The sequence below is a fragment of the Rhinopithecus bieti genome, unplaced genomic scaffold (assembly GCF_001698545.2).
Source record: "Rhinopithecus bieti isolate Rb0 unplaced genomic scaffold, ASM169854v2 scaffold_32081, whole genome shotgun sequence".
Classification (NCBI taxonomy): Eukaryota; Metazoa; Chordata; class Mammalia; order Primates; family Cercopithecidae; genus Rhinopithecus; species Rhinopithecus bieti.
The window spans coordinates 5,335,207-5,348,504 of NW_016814436.1; the positions used below are offsets into that span (position 1 = coordinate 5,335,207).

Below are 13,298 nucleotides of genomic sequence, written 5' to 3' on the forward strand. Positions count from 1 at the left end.
ATACCCTCCCCATCCTGCCTCAACTCAGGCTGGCAGGCGGGCACTGCTTGCTATTGGTGAGGATTTGAGGGCAAACCCAGGCCAAGTCTGATGCACCATGGCTGGGGTTCTGCTGGGCCTCAGGCCAGACTCAGGTGGGGTGCTGAGCCCTGAGTGGGGGTAGGAGGAAGGTAGGGTCCAGGTCCTGAAGCAGAAGGCAGAAGCCCCTGCAGGGCTGCACACCTCGGGCACTGAGGCCCCCGGAGTCTGTTTTCTCTCTCACACTCCCTGGAACCCTCCCCAGGCCCAGGCTTCCCAGCTCCTATGGACCCCGGGTTGCAAGAATGCTTGGCCGGCTGGGTGGCCTAGTGTGGCCGCCCTGAAACCGTGTCACCTGAGGACTGGGGCAACTCTCCTCTTTGACAGCTGAGAGTAAGTGGTGCTGGGTCAGGGACAGGGTAGGGCCAGGAGTCGCCCCGGTCACCGCGAACGAGCTAGGGAGGCGTCTTCTCAGCAACACTCCCAGCCTCGAGCTGGTTTCATGAGGCCTCCGAGGCTGGGAGACCTGCTGGTGGCATCCCACAGATGTGCTTGGCCACACGCTGGGCAGAGCCTGCAGCCAGCACCCCCACCCCGACCCTCTTCTCATCCCACAGAGGCTGTGCCACAATCAGCCCATCTCTGAAAATGGGAACAGGTCCACGGTGACAATCTCCATGCCCACCGAGGGCTGGGAGGGGTCCGGGGTCCCACAGAAGCTGCAGGTGACAGATAGCAAGGGGAGGTGGGCGCAGGCCCGCTGCTCCTGCCTCTTGGACAGAGCCTGCAGGAGGCGCTGTGCTGCATGCTGTCCTAACCCTCAGGAGGCCGTGCTGAGGCCACAGAGCCCATCATCGGGATGGCTAGGGCTCCCTCTCCACTCTCCCACCAGCAGCCTGGGCCAAAATAAAATCCCCCACCCTGGGGCCCGGCGTGCTCTGATATCCACTCTAATAACCCTGGGTCCCCCTGCCTGCCACCCACGGAGATGCCCCCCTGCAAGCTGGTTAAGGAATCCCACGTGGCCCACCCTCACCTGCTGCCCTGGGCTGGGGTCACCCCAATGCCCTCACCTGGAGCAGACAGGACAGGAGTTCTGGGGTCCCCCAGGAAAAGTACCACAGACTGGAGCTCCCCAAACAGCATGGGGGCTGGCATGGCATGCCCTGCTCAGGTTCACAGGGCTGCCACCCGGGCAGGCCCAGCCACAGAGGCCTACTTTTTTGTAGCTAGCCTAATTTAATGTATCTCAAACCCAGATTAGCATCAGACATCAGACTTCCAGGTTACAGGAGCCAAGGGAGGGGAGGGGAGATGGGCCAAGCCCATTCCCCCAGTGGCAAGTGGAGAGAGACAGTGGGCAGCCCTACAGCCCACCTCCCGTCTGCCCTGGATGTGCCAGAGGTATGGGATTTCTACCCTCACAGGTGAGTGGGCACCAGCTTTGGGGCAGGTGTGGCCCTGGGAGCTTCAGCTCCCCCCCTTGGAGACACAGGAGCCCCATCGAGCAGCACCAGCTTCCGCAGTCTGCCCACCACCACTCACCCCAGCGACCTCCCCTCCTCTCTGCCTGGTTTTTGTCACTGGGTTCTTGAGTTGGACAAATGCTGCATTACCTGCCCACAGAGACTTTAAAAAATCTGAAAATGCCCTGCTCCCTGGGGGCCTGCCTGAGCCTCCCAAGGCTGTTCCCCCTCTGAGCCCACACCCCAAGGTGTGCTTACTTGCAGCACAGGGCCGGCTTAGGCCATTTTCACAGATCGTGGCCCATTGAGGCTGGTGCTAAACCCATTAAGAGTCAACACTGGGCTGGGAAAAATGCCCCAGAGGCAGATCCCCAGTCCCATCCCCGCCCCCTCCCTGTCCCTGCCCACAAGCACCCCTAGGTCCATCCGCAGGGTCTGTTCCCATCTCAGCTCTGCCCCGGTCACCCTGTACAAGCTCCTTTGCCTTCTGGGACCCAGTCTCTCTGTAAGATGGGGACAATGACACCCACCTTCTTGGATTTACACATATGTCAGAGACGATGTTCCTTGCCTGGGCATGGTGGGACTCAGTGGACGGCAGCACCCACTGCTAATCCCCCAGGGGGCTTTGAGTACATGGGAGACGTCACTCCAGGCTCCAGTGCCTGGAGAAATTCCTCCCCTGTCTCTTTTCATACAACTGACTGCCAGCTGTAGTCTGGGCCTGTGGTAGGAGGGGCCTGGGAGGAGGTTGCAGGGGCTGGCTGGGAGATGTGGCAACAAACATGGCCAGCAGGACCTGAGCAGGCACTTCTGGAGGCAGCCCAGGACGCTCTGAGTGCCCTGCAGGAACCCCGACGTTGGCCAAGCTGCAGGGCCTAGGTCCAGGGGCCAGGACTAGCCAGGGATTCAGTCTCATCTTATCTTCAGCACTGAACTTGGTCCCTCTCCAAGGTCACGTGTAGGAGAAACATCCTCCACACACAGGTCAGTTACACCAAGTGCCCCTCAACTGATGTGTGAAGATGCTGTGGAAAGGATTGAAATCGGCCCTGGGTAACGCTGTCAGATGCCCAAGGCCTCCAAAGAACCCCGAGCAGGCCAGGCACAGTGATTCACGCCTATAATCCCAGCACTTTGGGAGGCCAAGGTGGGCGTATCACCTGAGGTCAGGAGTTCGAGAGCAGCATGGCCAACACAGCGAAAACCCATCTCTACTAAAAATATAAAAATTAGCCGGGCGTGGTGGAGCATGTCTGTAATCCCAACTACTCAGGACGCTGAGGCAGGAGAATTGCTTGAACCTGGGAGGCAGCCGTAACAGTGAGCCAAGATCACGCCACCACATTCCAGCCTGGGCGACAGAGTGAAACTGTCTCAAAAAAAAAAAAAAAAAAAAAAAAAGAACCCCAGGCGGTCGGGAGAGGTCAAAAACACATGGCAAAGTTGCAGGCAGTCACGTCCCCTAGTGTCCCTGAGTTTGCACAAACCAGGGCTGTATCCCCATCTCAGCCACTTCTCTTGGGCCAAAATGGCTCCAGTCGGGACGTCTGATGGCTACCACGGCAGCTGGTGTGGTCAGGGCACAGGGGGAGTTCAAATCTCCAAGGACACGGTATCTAGTGGTGGAGCTGTCACCCCTGGGAGAAGCACGGGCTCTCGGGCCACACACAGGTTGCACAGAATCTTCTAGGCTCTTCAGTCTTCAAGAAGCCGGCCTCTCCTCTCTGAGCCTCAGCTTTGTATCCTAAAGGCAACTATTTACACCTACTCTGTGATCTGACGCCACAGTAAAGAGAAAATGAACAGACGTGAAATTCCCAGCGGCTTGCCTGGCACACAGTGGGTGCTCACACGAGGCAGCTGGCAACGACTGCTAACCACCAAGTTGGTTCTGGAAAAGCAAGCCACGGCCAGACACGTGGCCATTCACACGCCCACCGGGAGCTTCTGTTTGATGAGGGTTTGTCACAAACACTGCTAGTATCTGTAATGGCAAAACGACGGGCCACTGGTTCTAGATGAGAGAACTGAGTCCTGCTTTCTTTACAGGTATTATTTCCAGACATCACACTCGCAGCATTCTAACCACGCACCCAAGGCTATACAAGGACGGATTCTGCCCCAGAAGCAGCAGCAAAGTTGCTCTCATCAGCCATGCCAGATGTGGGGGAAGCCGGCCTTGCAGCACCCCTGTGCGCCCAAATCTCCACAATACCCCTTCCTTCCCCTTCAGTCGGCTCTGCTCCTTTTAAATGGAGGAAAGAAAATGTGCCTGGCAGATGGGTGCTGCCACCCCATGACCTCCCGAGCATTTGCAAATATCTCTCTTTTGGGGGAGAACATGTTGCGATAATTTAGCCAGGTTAGTGTCACTCTGGCCAGATGATAAGTTTTGTAACTTAAACATTTTTTGCACATTGCAAAAGGAATGGGTGCTCATTCAACAAAGTTCTGGAAAACAGAGAGAGAACGCGGCAGCAAACACTGACAACCCCATGCCAGGCCCGGCACGTGGCACCCTGGCTTGCAGGGGCTCCCGTGTGCGTGTGGATGTGGGCCGCCTCCACCCACCCACAGAGGCCTCTCTCATTGTGAACGGCCACACGAGAGTCCAGCAGGTCATGTTACCACAACTCCTCAATTCAAACGCCCAACCCCAGGAGCACGGCTGGTGCGTCGAGCTCCCCACATTTAAAGAGGCATGAACATCTCTGCAATAAATCTCTCCTCTGTCCTCCAAGTGGGATCCCGGGTTGAAGCCCAGAAATGTTTTCATGCCTGAGGCAGCCATTCCACACCTAGACCCTCAGAACCCTCTAGAGATCCACCATATGTCAGAAGTGGGGGTCAGAGAGATTGTGGGAAGCTGGGGTTCAGAGCCAGAGAGGGGCTGGTCCAACATCCCACAGCTGAGTGGGACCCAGGCCCTGCTCGCTGGCCAGCCGTGAGCTCCCCAAGACACACTTGAAAGGCCTTCCTCGAGCTGCCTCGGGTCCTCTGGACAAAGATGCCAGGCCCCAGGAGGGTGTGTGGGCATCTACACCCTTGTTCGTTGCAAGGTGGAACGTGGAAAGACAAGGCATGGTAGCTGTGACGGTTCCTTCCTGAGGGACCAGATTGGCCAAGGACCCAGCTGCCAAGAGCAGGCAGGAGAGAGGGCCCAGCAGCGCGTGAGGGCTTCCTGGAGGAAGAGGATGTTCATGAGCTATGATGCAGACGAGGGGTTGTGCAGGAAATCTGTAAACTGAACCTAAATTCTCTGACCTAAATTAACAGAATGCATCACCATCCACCAGTGACACCTGACGGGTCAATGGGTTCCTGCCTTCCATACCCAGCAGTCTAAGAAGAAAAGGCCCCATGACCCTTCTGGGCCACCTCTGTTTGTTAATGTTCCCCAATGAAACCCCCAAGCAGTAACCTCGGCTTCTCTGTAGCGTGGCGCACACAGCCGTCCTTACCCCACAGCCGGCGGAATGGTTCCCCACCACGGGCTGTACCAGCCTGCCTGAGTGCAAAGATGCCGTTTTTGATGACGTGTGACTTCACAACCTGTCAGATCAGTCCTGAAGGGTAACTTACTTAGTGGACGTGGAGAAATAAACTTGCTGGGGCAATGCCACAGTCTGGTGGCTTCTGATGTGGCACTGAGCACAGGCAGGCAGGTCATGGCTTTCTCTTTTGATTCATTCACTCATAAAATGTTCCCCAGAGGAACACTTCACTGTCCCCAGACAGGCAGTGACGAGGTCCCAGGGCCCACAGCAGGGCAATGGGTGAGTGGAGAGCAGGGAGGCCTTCCAGGAGAAGGTGACACTAGGCCACAGTTTAGAGAGGTCAAGGATGGGGCCATGGAGGGGGTCAGAGCTGGCTGTTGAGGGTCTCAAGAGTCCCCTGAAGAGGAGACTGGAATTCCGCCAGGAGGACAGGCACCCTGAAAGGCAGGAGACAGGGCAGGATGGGCAGAGGCCTGCTTTGCGACCACCGCCACTGCCACTCCACCTGCATCCCTTGTTCTAAGGAGGGACAAGGGTCTCTCCAGCCCTTCCCACCCGAGGCCACTGAACGTGGCCGTGGTAGAAAGGCCTAGGGTTTGGGCCGGTGGCCAGACTGGCTCAGGCTCCACCGTTGAGAGGGCCACACGAGGCTTGACCTCTCACACCTGGGCTTCCTGGCCTGTAAGATGGGGCCGGTGATCCATTAGGGTTCTGTGAGCTGGCCCTGATGACAGATGTCAGTGCCCAGCACATGGAGGAGTTGTGTCCCCTGTGCTGTGCCACCTGCCCAGGGACTGCTGAGAGCCTAGAACCAGGAGATTAAGGCAGAGTTCAGGTGCTGGGCCCACCTGGTGGCCTCCATCTTCCCCATGGCCACTCTCCAGGGTACAGGGCACTGGGAGGGAGGGGGCAGGGAGCCGCCAGGAGCCGCCTGCCCGGCCGTAAATCACCAACCACGCTTAATAATCATGTGGGCACTTAAGCTCCTCTGTCTTCTCTTCCCCTTTCCCTGGGGAAATTTCCTTCATTTCCTACATTATCCCAGCCTCCCCGAATGTCTAAATCAAGCCCTGGCCAGGACCGCGGCAGCCGCTCTGTGCTGATGTCCTCGGCCTACTTTTCTCGGGAGGGTCGGGTAGGGGACGCAAAGGCAGGGGATGCAAAGGCTGTGGCCACCCAGATGCAGTCACTCGAACCAAGGTTTCATTCCTTCCCAGGACAGAAAACTGAAAATGCCACCAAGCCCGCCCTTTGAGCCGCAGTGACAATGTCCCCTATCACTGGGACCAGTCAGCAAAGCCGGGTGGCCTCGGGCAGGAGGCAGAGGCAGAAGCTGAGTGGGGAGTTGACTCAGCCTCTTGGCTGAGATGGAGGAAGAGGAAATGACAACTCAGGCTACCTGGGCCACCAGGGCGGGGTGGCTGTCACCCTGGAGCCTGCCAGCAGCCACTCCAGGTGGCCTGACCACAGTCAGCCTGGCCCTGTTCTCCTATCATGGAGCTGGGCCCTCTGGGACATGTGGTCAGTCTTGCTCATGACAAGGATGCCGGGTGGGCACAGTTCCGATGCCGTCTCCTGCCATTTATCCAGCTCTGATCCCGCTTCTCATCTCGTCTAACTCTCACCCTAACCAGGAGGTCAGGGTTACTAGCCCCATTTTACAGATAAAGATACTGAGGCTGGGGGGAGACTAAGCAAGCTGCCCACCCCACTGGGCCATTCGCTCCCTGCTGCCAAGGTCTGCTACCTCCCAGGCTTTGTTCGTCTGTGAGCTGGAAATGTGTTCCCAGACCAGCGCCAGCACCCACAGGGCCCAGGGGAGGCCAACACGCACCACCACCCCAGGCAGCAGGAGCTGCGAGGTCCCGTGGGGAGAGCCAAGCTGGCCACAGGCAGGCCAGGCAAAAGGCCCCAGCACCATCATCACCTCCCCGCTGGAGCCTCCCAACTCCCAGGAGCCGGAGGAGGAAGACACCACCAGGACGTAGTCTGGGCTGGGGCCACCTTGCTGCTGACCCTAACAGCCCGGCACCCCCAGGTCCGGCCCGGCAAGCTCTTCTTGCAACTCAGCCACGTGGTGGTGGAGGCACCTTCCCAGGCTTCGCTAGGCTCCCTGGGGATGAGTCGGCCAGGTTTTTAAAAGCTGGATCTCATTTTCTGCCCACATTTCTGACCTCCGGAAACCTCTTGGGGAGTTTTCCAGAGCCCTCCGGATTCCGGCGCAGGCACGCTTCCTGCCTCCACTCACTGTGTTCACAGCCAGGTCACTGGGTGCTAAGCAGATGCCAAGGCGGGCCAGTGGGTACCGCTGTCCGGGCTTCTGGCTGCGCCTTCCATGCTGCATGTCCGTGGGCTCTGGCTAGCTCTTGGCCCCTCAAACAATCACCTCTGGTCAAATTCCATGACTCCTTCCCTCAAATCAAACCCTCTTTGAAAGCAAACAAAAATCCCAGTTCTGAGATCCCGGCACACCAGCGTACTATGGCTTCATTTTCTCTTTGTCTTTCTTTCTTGGCATTGCAAGGAACTCAAGAAATAGACAGAGGCTCTCATTTTACAGATAGGTAAACTGAGGCCCAGAGAGAGGAAGGGGCTTATTCAAGGGCCCACCAGTGATTCTACTGCCCAGCCAGGATGGGAGCCCGGTGCCCTAACTCAGATCCAGGGCTGAGTCCACAACACCAGGACCCAGTCGCAGCTGGCCTTCAATAAGAAAGGACAGGGGAGCAGCCACGGTGCTGGGCATCAGGCACCGCTGGTGGGTGTCGGCCAGAGCGGGCAGGGCCCAGACCGCTGGGTTCCCTGGCACGGAACGGCTGGTGCTCAGTAAATGTGGGAAGAAACCCCCAGGGGAAGCCTTGAACTGCAGGGGCAGAGCTCAGGGAAAGCAGGCCGGCTCTAATGGAAACCAGTCAGCGGGCCAAATGCAGCAGGAGCCCGCCCCCCCACACCGTGGTTTCCATGGGGACGAAGCCCAGGAGGCGGAGCTCTGGCATGGCTGCTGCAGCAGATGTGGCCTGTACAGGGCCGGCACGGGGCGGTGCCTGGCAGTGGGGCCCTGGGACGTGGCAGGCCCAAGGGCTGGACGCAGGGGCCCTGCAGCTGCACTTGGAGGTCAGCTTTGGGAAGGAGCCGGGGGCTGCAGAGCTGCCACCTCTGGAAGGCTTCCTGGCTTCCTAGGATGCTCCAAGCTAACTTCTCAGCCCCACCTGGTACTGACCTCTGACTGGTCTCCATTTGGTGCCCGTGTTTGCTGAGGACACGCAGCCTGCCTCTCAGTGAGGCCGCCATGCCTGTGGGCCAGGCGCAGGCAGTGCAGGGCTTAGACCGTGGGTCTAGGGCTCCAGCCCCTCTGGCCAAGGTCCCAGTGCTCCACCAGGTCTGCTGGATCCCATCACTCAACGGCATTCTCGGGACTCTTCCTGTGGCCATCCCGGGGCCTGGCACATTAGATGGGTTCTAACTCTCGAGCCCGTGCTCTGCGAATGTAAGTGAGCTCAGAATTGCTCGTGAAACATGAGAAGAGCTGTGGCTCAGGGCCACGGGTGGCCCACAGCGCTCAGAGATGACTGCTCATCCGTGAGTGTGAACCATGTGGACGGATGGGGTGGGGTCTTCAGAAGGTTCTTGTGCCCCCTGACCTGACGTGGTCCCCATCTGCCCATGCAGGGCTGATGTCTTGTGAGCCCATCCTGGTCTGGCACATGGCGTCTGGGTGTACAGTCTCATATGGTTCCCACCTCTGGGCCGTAGGAACACCAAGAACAAGGACGACCGCAGCTCCCTCCTTCCCACCGCCTGCTGCCACGCTGCGTGCAGTCTCGCACCTGCCAGCACACCAGCCTGGGCACAGAGCCCGAGTGGCAGGGTGCCCTGGAGCCCCGTACAGCCCAAACCAGCACACTCTGAATGCTAGCGCAATGGCCACCCAGCCATAATGGTCTCAGGGCCTCAGAGTGAGAGTGGCCCATGCCCCCAGGACAATTCCGGCTTTCCTTGGGGTAGAAGAACTCCAAGCCGACGGAATGGTCCTTCCTAGTGCTGGGTATCTGGAGAGAACCGGACAAGACCAGCATCCAAGAGAGGCTGAAGATCTGAAGATAAACAGGGATCCTGTGTGGTTCTGTGCAGGCACAGTTGTGGGGAGAACCTGGGTTAGGGAGAAGGCTCTGGTACCTGCTGGCCCCGTGACTCTGGGGAGATCCCTCAGCCTCCCTGAACCTTGACTTCCTCATATAGAAAACCATTAGCACCCACACGTCACTAGACTGGAACTTCCACCCAGACAGGGACCCTGTCTGTCCTGTTTACTCCGTATTCTGGCCTGAGAACAGCACTGCTACATGCTGGCTCCAAACGGATGTGGCAGTGAAATGGAATTGGCAAATTAAATTTAAAAATGGATGTTTATAAAAATGGACGGAAAGCATCTGGCCTGGTGTCTGGCACTTAGTAGGTGCTCAACAAAGCTCAACACCCCTTGCCCTGTGGGGCTGAGTCTAACATCCAACATGCTCCGACACTGCCCTGGGGGTGGCGAATGCGGCCCACAGCTTTCTCCCCTGGACCAAGGCAGGGGATTTCCACCACCCAGAGTTCCCCGCTGCTCCTGCCCTGCTGGCACCCATCGTCCCGGCAGATGGAAACGCCGCAGCGGCCTCATCTTTTCCTCCACGGCACCTGGCCGAGGCTATGGCCGCCGTGGGCCGGCGTGGCCTGCCACATTGCTTGGCCCCAGGAGAGCCCATTTGCAAGCTGCTTCCATAGCGCGGATGCCTCGGGCCGAGCCCAGTGGGTTTGAGTCATTTGAGCCCGTCACAGGAGAGACCTCACCCCTGGTGCTGGAGACCCTGTACGGAGGCCCGAGCCCCCTGCGGCCCACCTACCAGGTGCTGGGAGTCTCCACAGGTGCAGGCATTGGGCAACTTACTATCTCGAGCTGAGGGCGCCGTCTCCACGCCGCCCTGGCTTCTAAATGCGGCCACACGGACTCTGAAGGGCGTTCGCTGCGGGGTCACAGGCGCCAGCGTCTGCTGTCTGGACCTCGAAGCACCAGGCCCAGGAGAAGTCCTCCTCCCGTCGAGTTGAAAGAAGCCGCGCAGGCGGGAGGCCTGGCAGGGTGGGATCCCTCCACCCACGTCTGGGCCGGAAGCGTGGGCACACCCACTCCAGGAATCCTAGGGCGGGGTCAGGCTCCCAGGAAATGGGGCCAGAGGTTCCCTCACAGGCACTGGCGCAACCCGGCTGTCTTCCCGGTCCCCGCCTCCTGTGGATTCCTTCTGGGGTTTTGCCGGAACGGCTGGCCCAGCCCACACCCTGAATCCAGCCCGCCCTGAAGCTCGGAAACCCAGAGACTCATACGAGCTGATTCCGGGACCCTTCTCCAGGACCACCTGAAACTGCCACTCACCTGGCGCCACCCTGGCATCTGGGCGAGTGCCGGGTAATACCATCCTGTTAAGGTCTTGGGAAGCCGGTGGGTAGGGTTTGAAACGGGCTGAGACGAGCCCACCGCAGAGCCCGGGCCTCCTGTCCCGTCTTACAGGCCACGGCAAGGGAAACACCAACGAACCAGGGTCTCCACAGACCAGGGGCTCCCCTGACCAGGATCTCATGTGGTGCCTCCAACCGTCTACTGAGGCGGAGGCTGGAAGCCCCATTTTAAAGACAGAAGCTGAGGCCTTGTAGTAAGAATCATTTTTATCACGGTCTCTTTTGTCTGAAGGTGTGCTGGGTGTTTACACCGTCTCATCAAACCCCAGGCCCTGCTATGTTCCCTATTAGGAAATAAGGCCGCTAAACCTCCCTGTGCCCTGGCACGTAGCTACACGTGTGTGCATGTGGGCAGACACACAGACCTGCCCGGGAAGGCCCGGCCAGCTGGCCGCTTCTTGGAGAAAGGCCGCCAGCACGCTGACCGGCCGACAGAGGCCTTCCAGGCCGCTCCCTCCCTCGGCCCGCCTTCCCGGTCCTGTTCTGGGCCTGCCCACGCCGCCATTTCCTCTCCAGGGCCTGCAGGCCTCACTTCCACTCCTCCCAGTCTGCAAATGGCCGGCGCCCAGAACCGCCTGTCCACATAAGGAGGCAGCAGCGCGTCTGGCCAAGGCCCAGCATGCAGGCCACTCAGCCAGGGCCTCCCTCAGCAGTGCTGAGCACCTACGAGAAGCCCACGCCTGGATACCCAGTCCACCCACTGACGGCTTTGGCTAGCCCTGGGCTGGGGAGAAGCAACCTTCTTCACACAGGCATCCCTGGGGCGGTGGAGAGCCCACGGCCCCGTCATCCCCGGGGTGGTCTGAGGACTGTGCGGCCCACTCAAACAAATGCACCTCCAAACGCCAGTTCACCTCTTTGGAAACTGCCGACCTACCAGGAACCTCACGCAATGGAGAAACAAGAGGACTCCTGTGCACATGTGCAAACATTACACGCACACAGCTCTGTGTACAGGCATGCTGTCCACACCCGGGGCCCCACACACACATGTGCAGCAACACTCATCAGTGAATGCTATGGCAGCACGTGGGCTTTGGAGGATAGCAGGGCTGGGTTCAAGTCCTGGCCAAACCCTTATCGGCTGGTTGAACCTCGGAGAACCCACTTAGCCTCTCCGAGGTTCGCTGCCTCCCCTGGTGGAATGGAGGTGATAAAAATGCCCCCTTGCAGGCACAGTCTGAGCCTCAGAAATAAGGCAAGGAAGCAATAGCATTTATGGGGTGCTCACCATGAACCCAGCTTTCCGTATGTTCAGAAAGTTGACATTTACTGCCTCCCTTTTACAGATAAGGAAATGAAGCTGGAGAGGTGAAATGACTTGCCCCTGATCAATACGGCCCGGAAACAAAGACGACTCAATCTGAACCCAGACCCTGGGTCCCAGAGTTGGCGCTTTTCTGAATGCAGGAGCCACCGCACACAGCGGGCGTCTGTGAAGAGCAGCAGACAGTGCTATTGCTACTATTACCACCATGGCCACGCCCACCGCTGCTCAGAGGCTCTGAGACCCAAACGCTGGGGCCGTTTCACTTTGCCTCATCTTTTAGAGCACCCAGACCAGGGCCATATTCCTCTTGCTACGAGGGCGGGAGTCAATAGGCTAAAAGACCAGAATTGGAAGGGATGACGTCGTTAAAACTACCAGACAGCAGAGCTGGCTCCCAAGCAGCTCTGGCGAATTTCATCAACTTTTACTTTTCCTATTATTTGCTAACATCTCCGCCAACAGGTCCATCCCTTCAAATAAACAAGCCACAACAAAGTGCTTCTGTGAACAAATGCATGTGGCGGCTGGAGCTCACAGGAGGGAATACAGGGTGCGCGCCCTTCCCTCCTCCCGGCCACTGCCACTGAGGCAGGAACGTGGGAACGTGGTCTCAGCCGGTGAGAAACTGCAGAGCCTGAATCCAGAATTTAGAAACACAGAGGCAAACAGTTACACATATGGGAAAAGAAAGAAGCCTCCACTGATTACATCATAATATGAGCATATTTGCAAAATAAACAGTTATCATCATTTGCAAATTACTGTGGCTGTAAAAACTGCTCTGCCCTCAAGGAGGCTGATACAAACCAATAAATTCTGCACTTCGTTATCTTGGTGAGATAATTTTTTTTTTTTAAGTTTATGGCTACTTTACGTATTTTACCTGCTGAATTTTTTGTGGATGGTGTTTGGATTTAAATATGTCTTTAGACCATCCTAAATATTCATCATCTGATTTTTCATAAAGGCCTCAAAATAATATGCAACTCAACACAGAACAGTTAGAAATTTAACACCTTCCCTATAGAGATTAGAAAGATATTAAAATTATTAAGATGTTAAAATTGCAGTCAAAAGATATTAAAAACCACACCCAGGAGTTTGAATTTAAATCTTGTGTCCCACTGTTGATGTTGCAGCACAAGAGAAAAATGGGTAATTAGTTAAAACATTGATGGGTCTTTGACACAGGGCACGTGGGGTCTTAAAAGATGAAGACCAAAAATTAAAGTTGAATGAAGGTGATGATTGTTCCTCTGTCGAACTTTTCAGGGGATGAGAAGATCATTGAATAAGTCTGTTTCTATACACAAATGCAACTTGTTTATTTTGACCCCAGTTCTTCGAAATTGTCGACTCCACAATTGAAATATGCTGTGTGTTCCAACAAGTACCCAGCAGCCGTAATGACAGACCAGCCCATCTGTGCTGCGAGAATGTATAATTTCAGTCTATAGTGGAATTTATATAGAAGCGATGATGTGAAAAGTGCTTTGCGTGGTACTTTCTTCAAAAAAAAAAAAAAAAAAAAAAAAAAAAAAAAAAAAAAAA

At 56.9% G+C, this 13,298-nt stretch overlaps 1 pseudogene across 1 annotated transcript in view; it reads right to left on the minus strand.

Annotated features, from left to right (window-relative positions):
* LOC108514529 (uncharacterized) overlaps positions 1-13,298 on the minus strand; it is a 40,130-nt pseudogene that overhangs the window by 16,842 nt on the left and 9,990 nt on the right. The gene's annotated exons all lie outside the window — the stretch shown is intronic.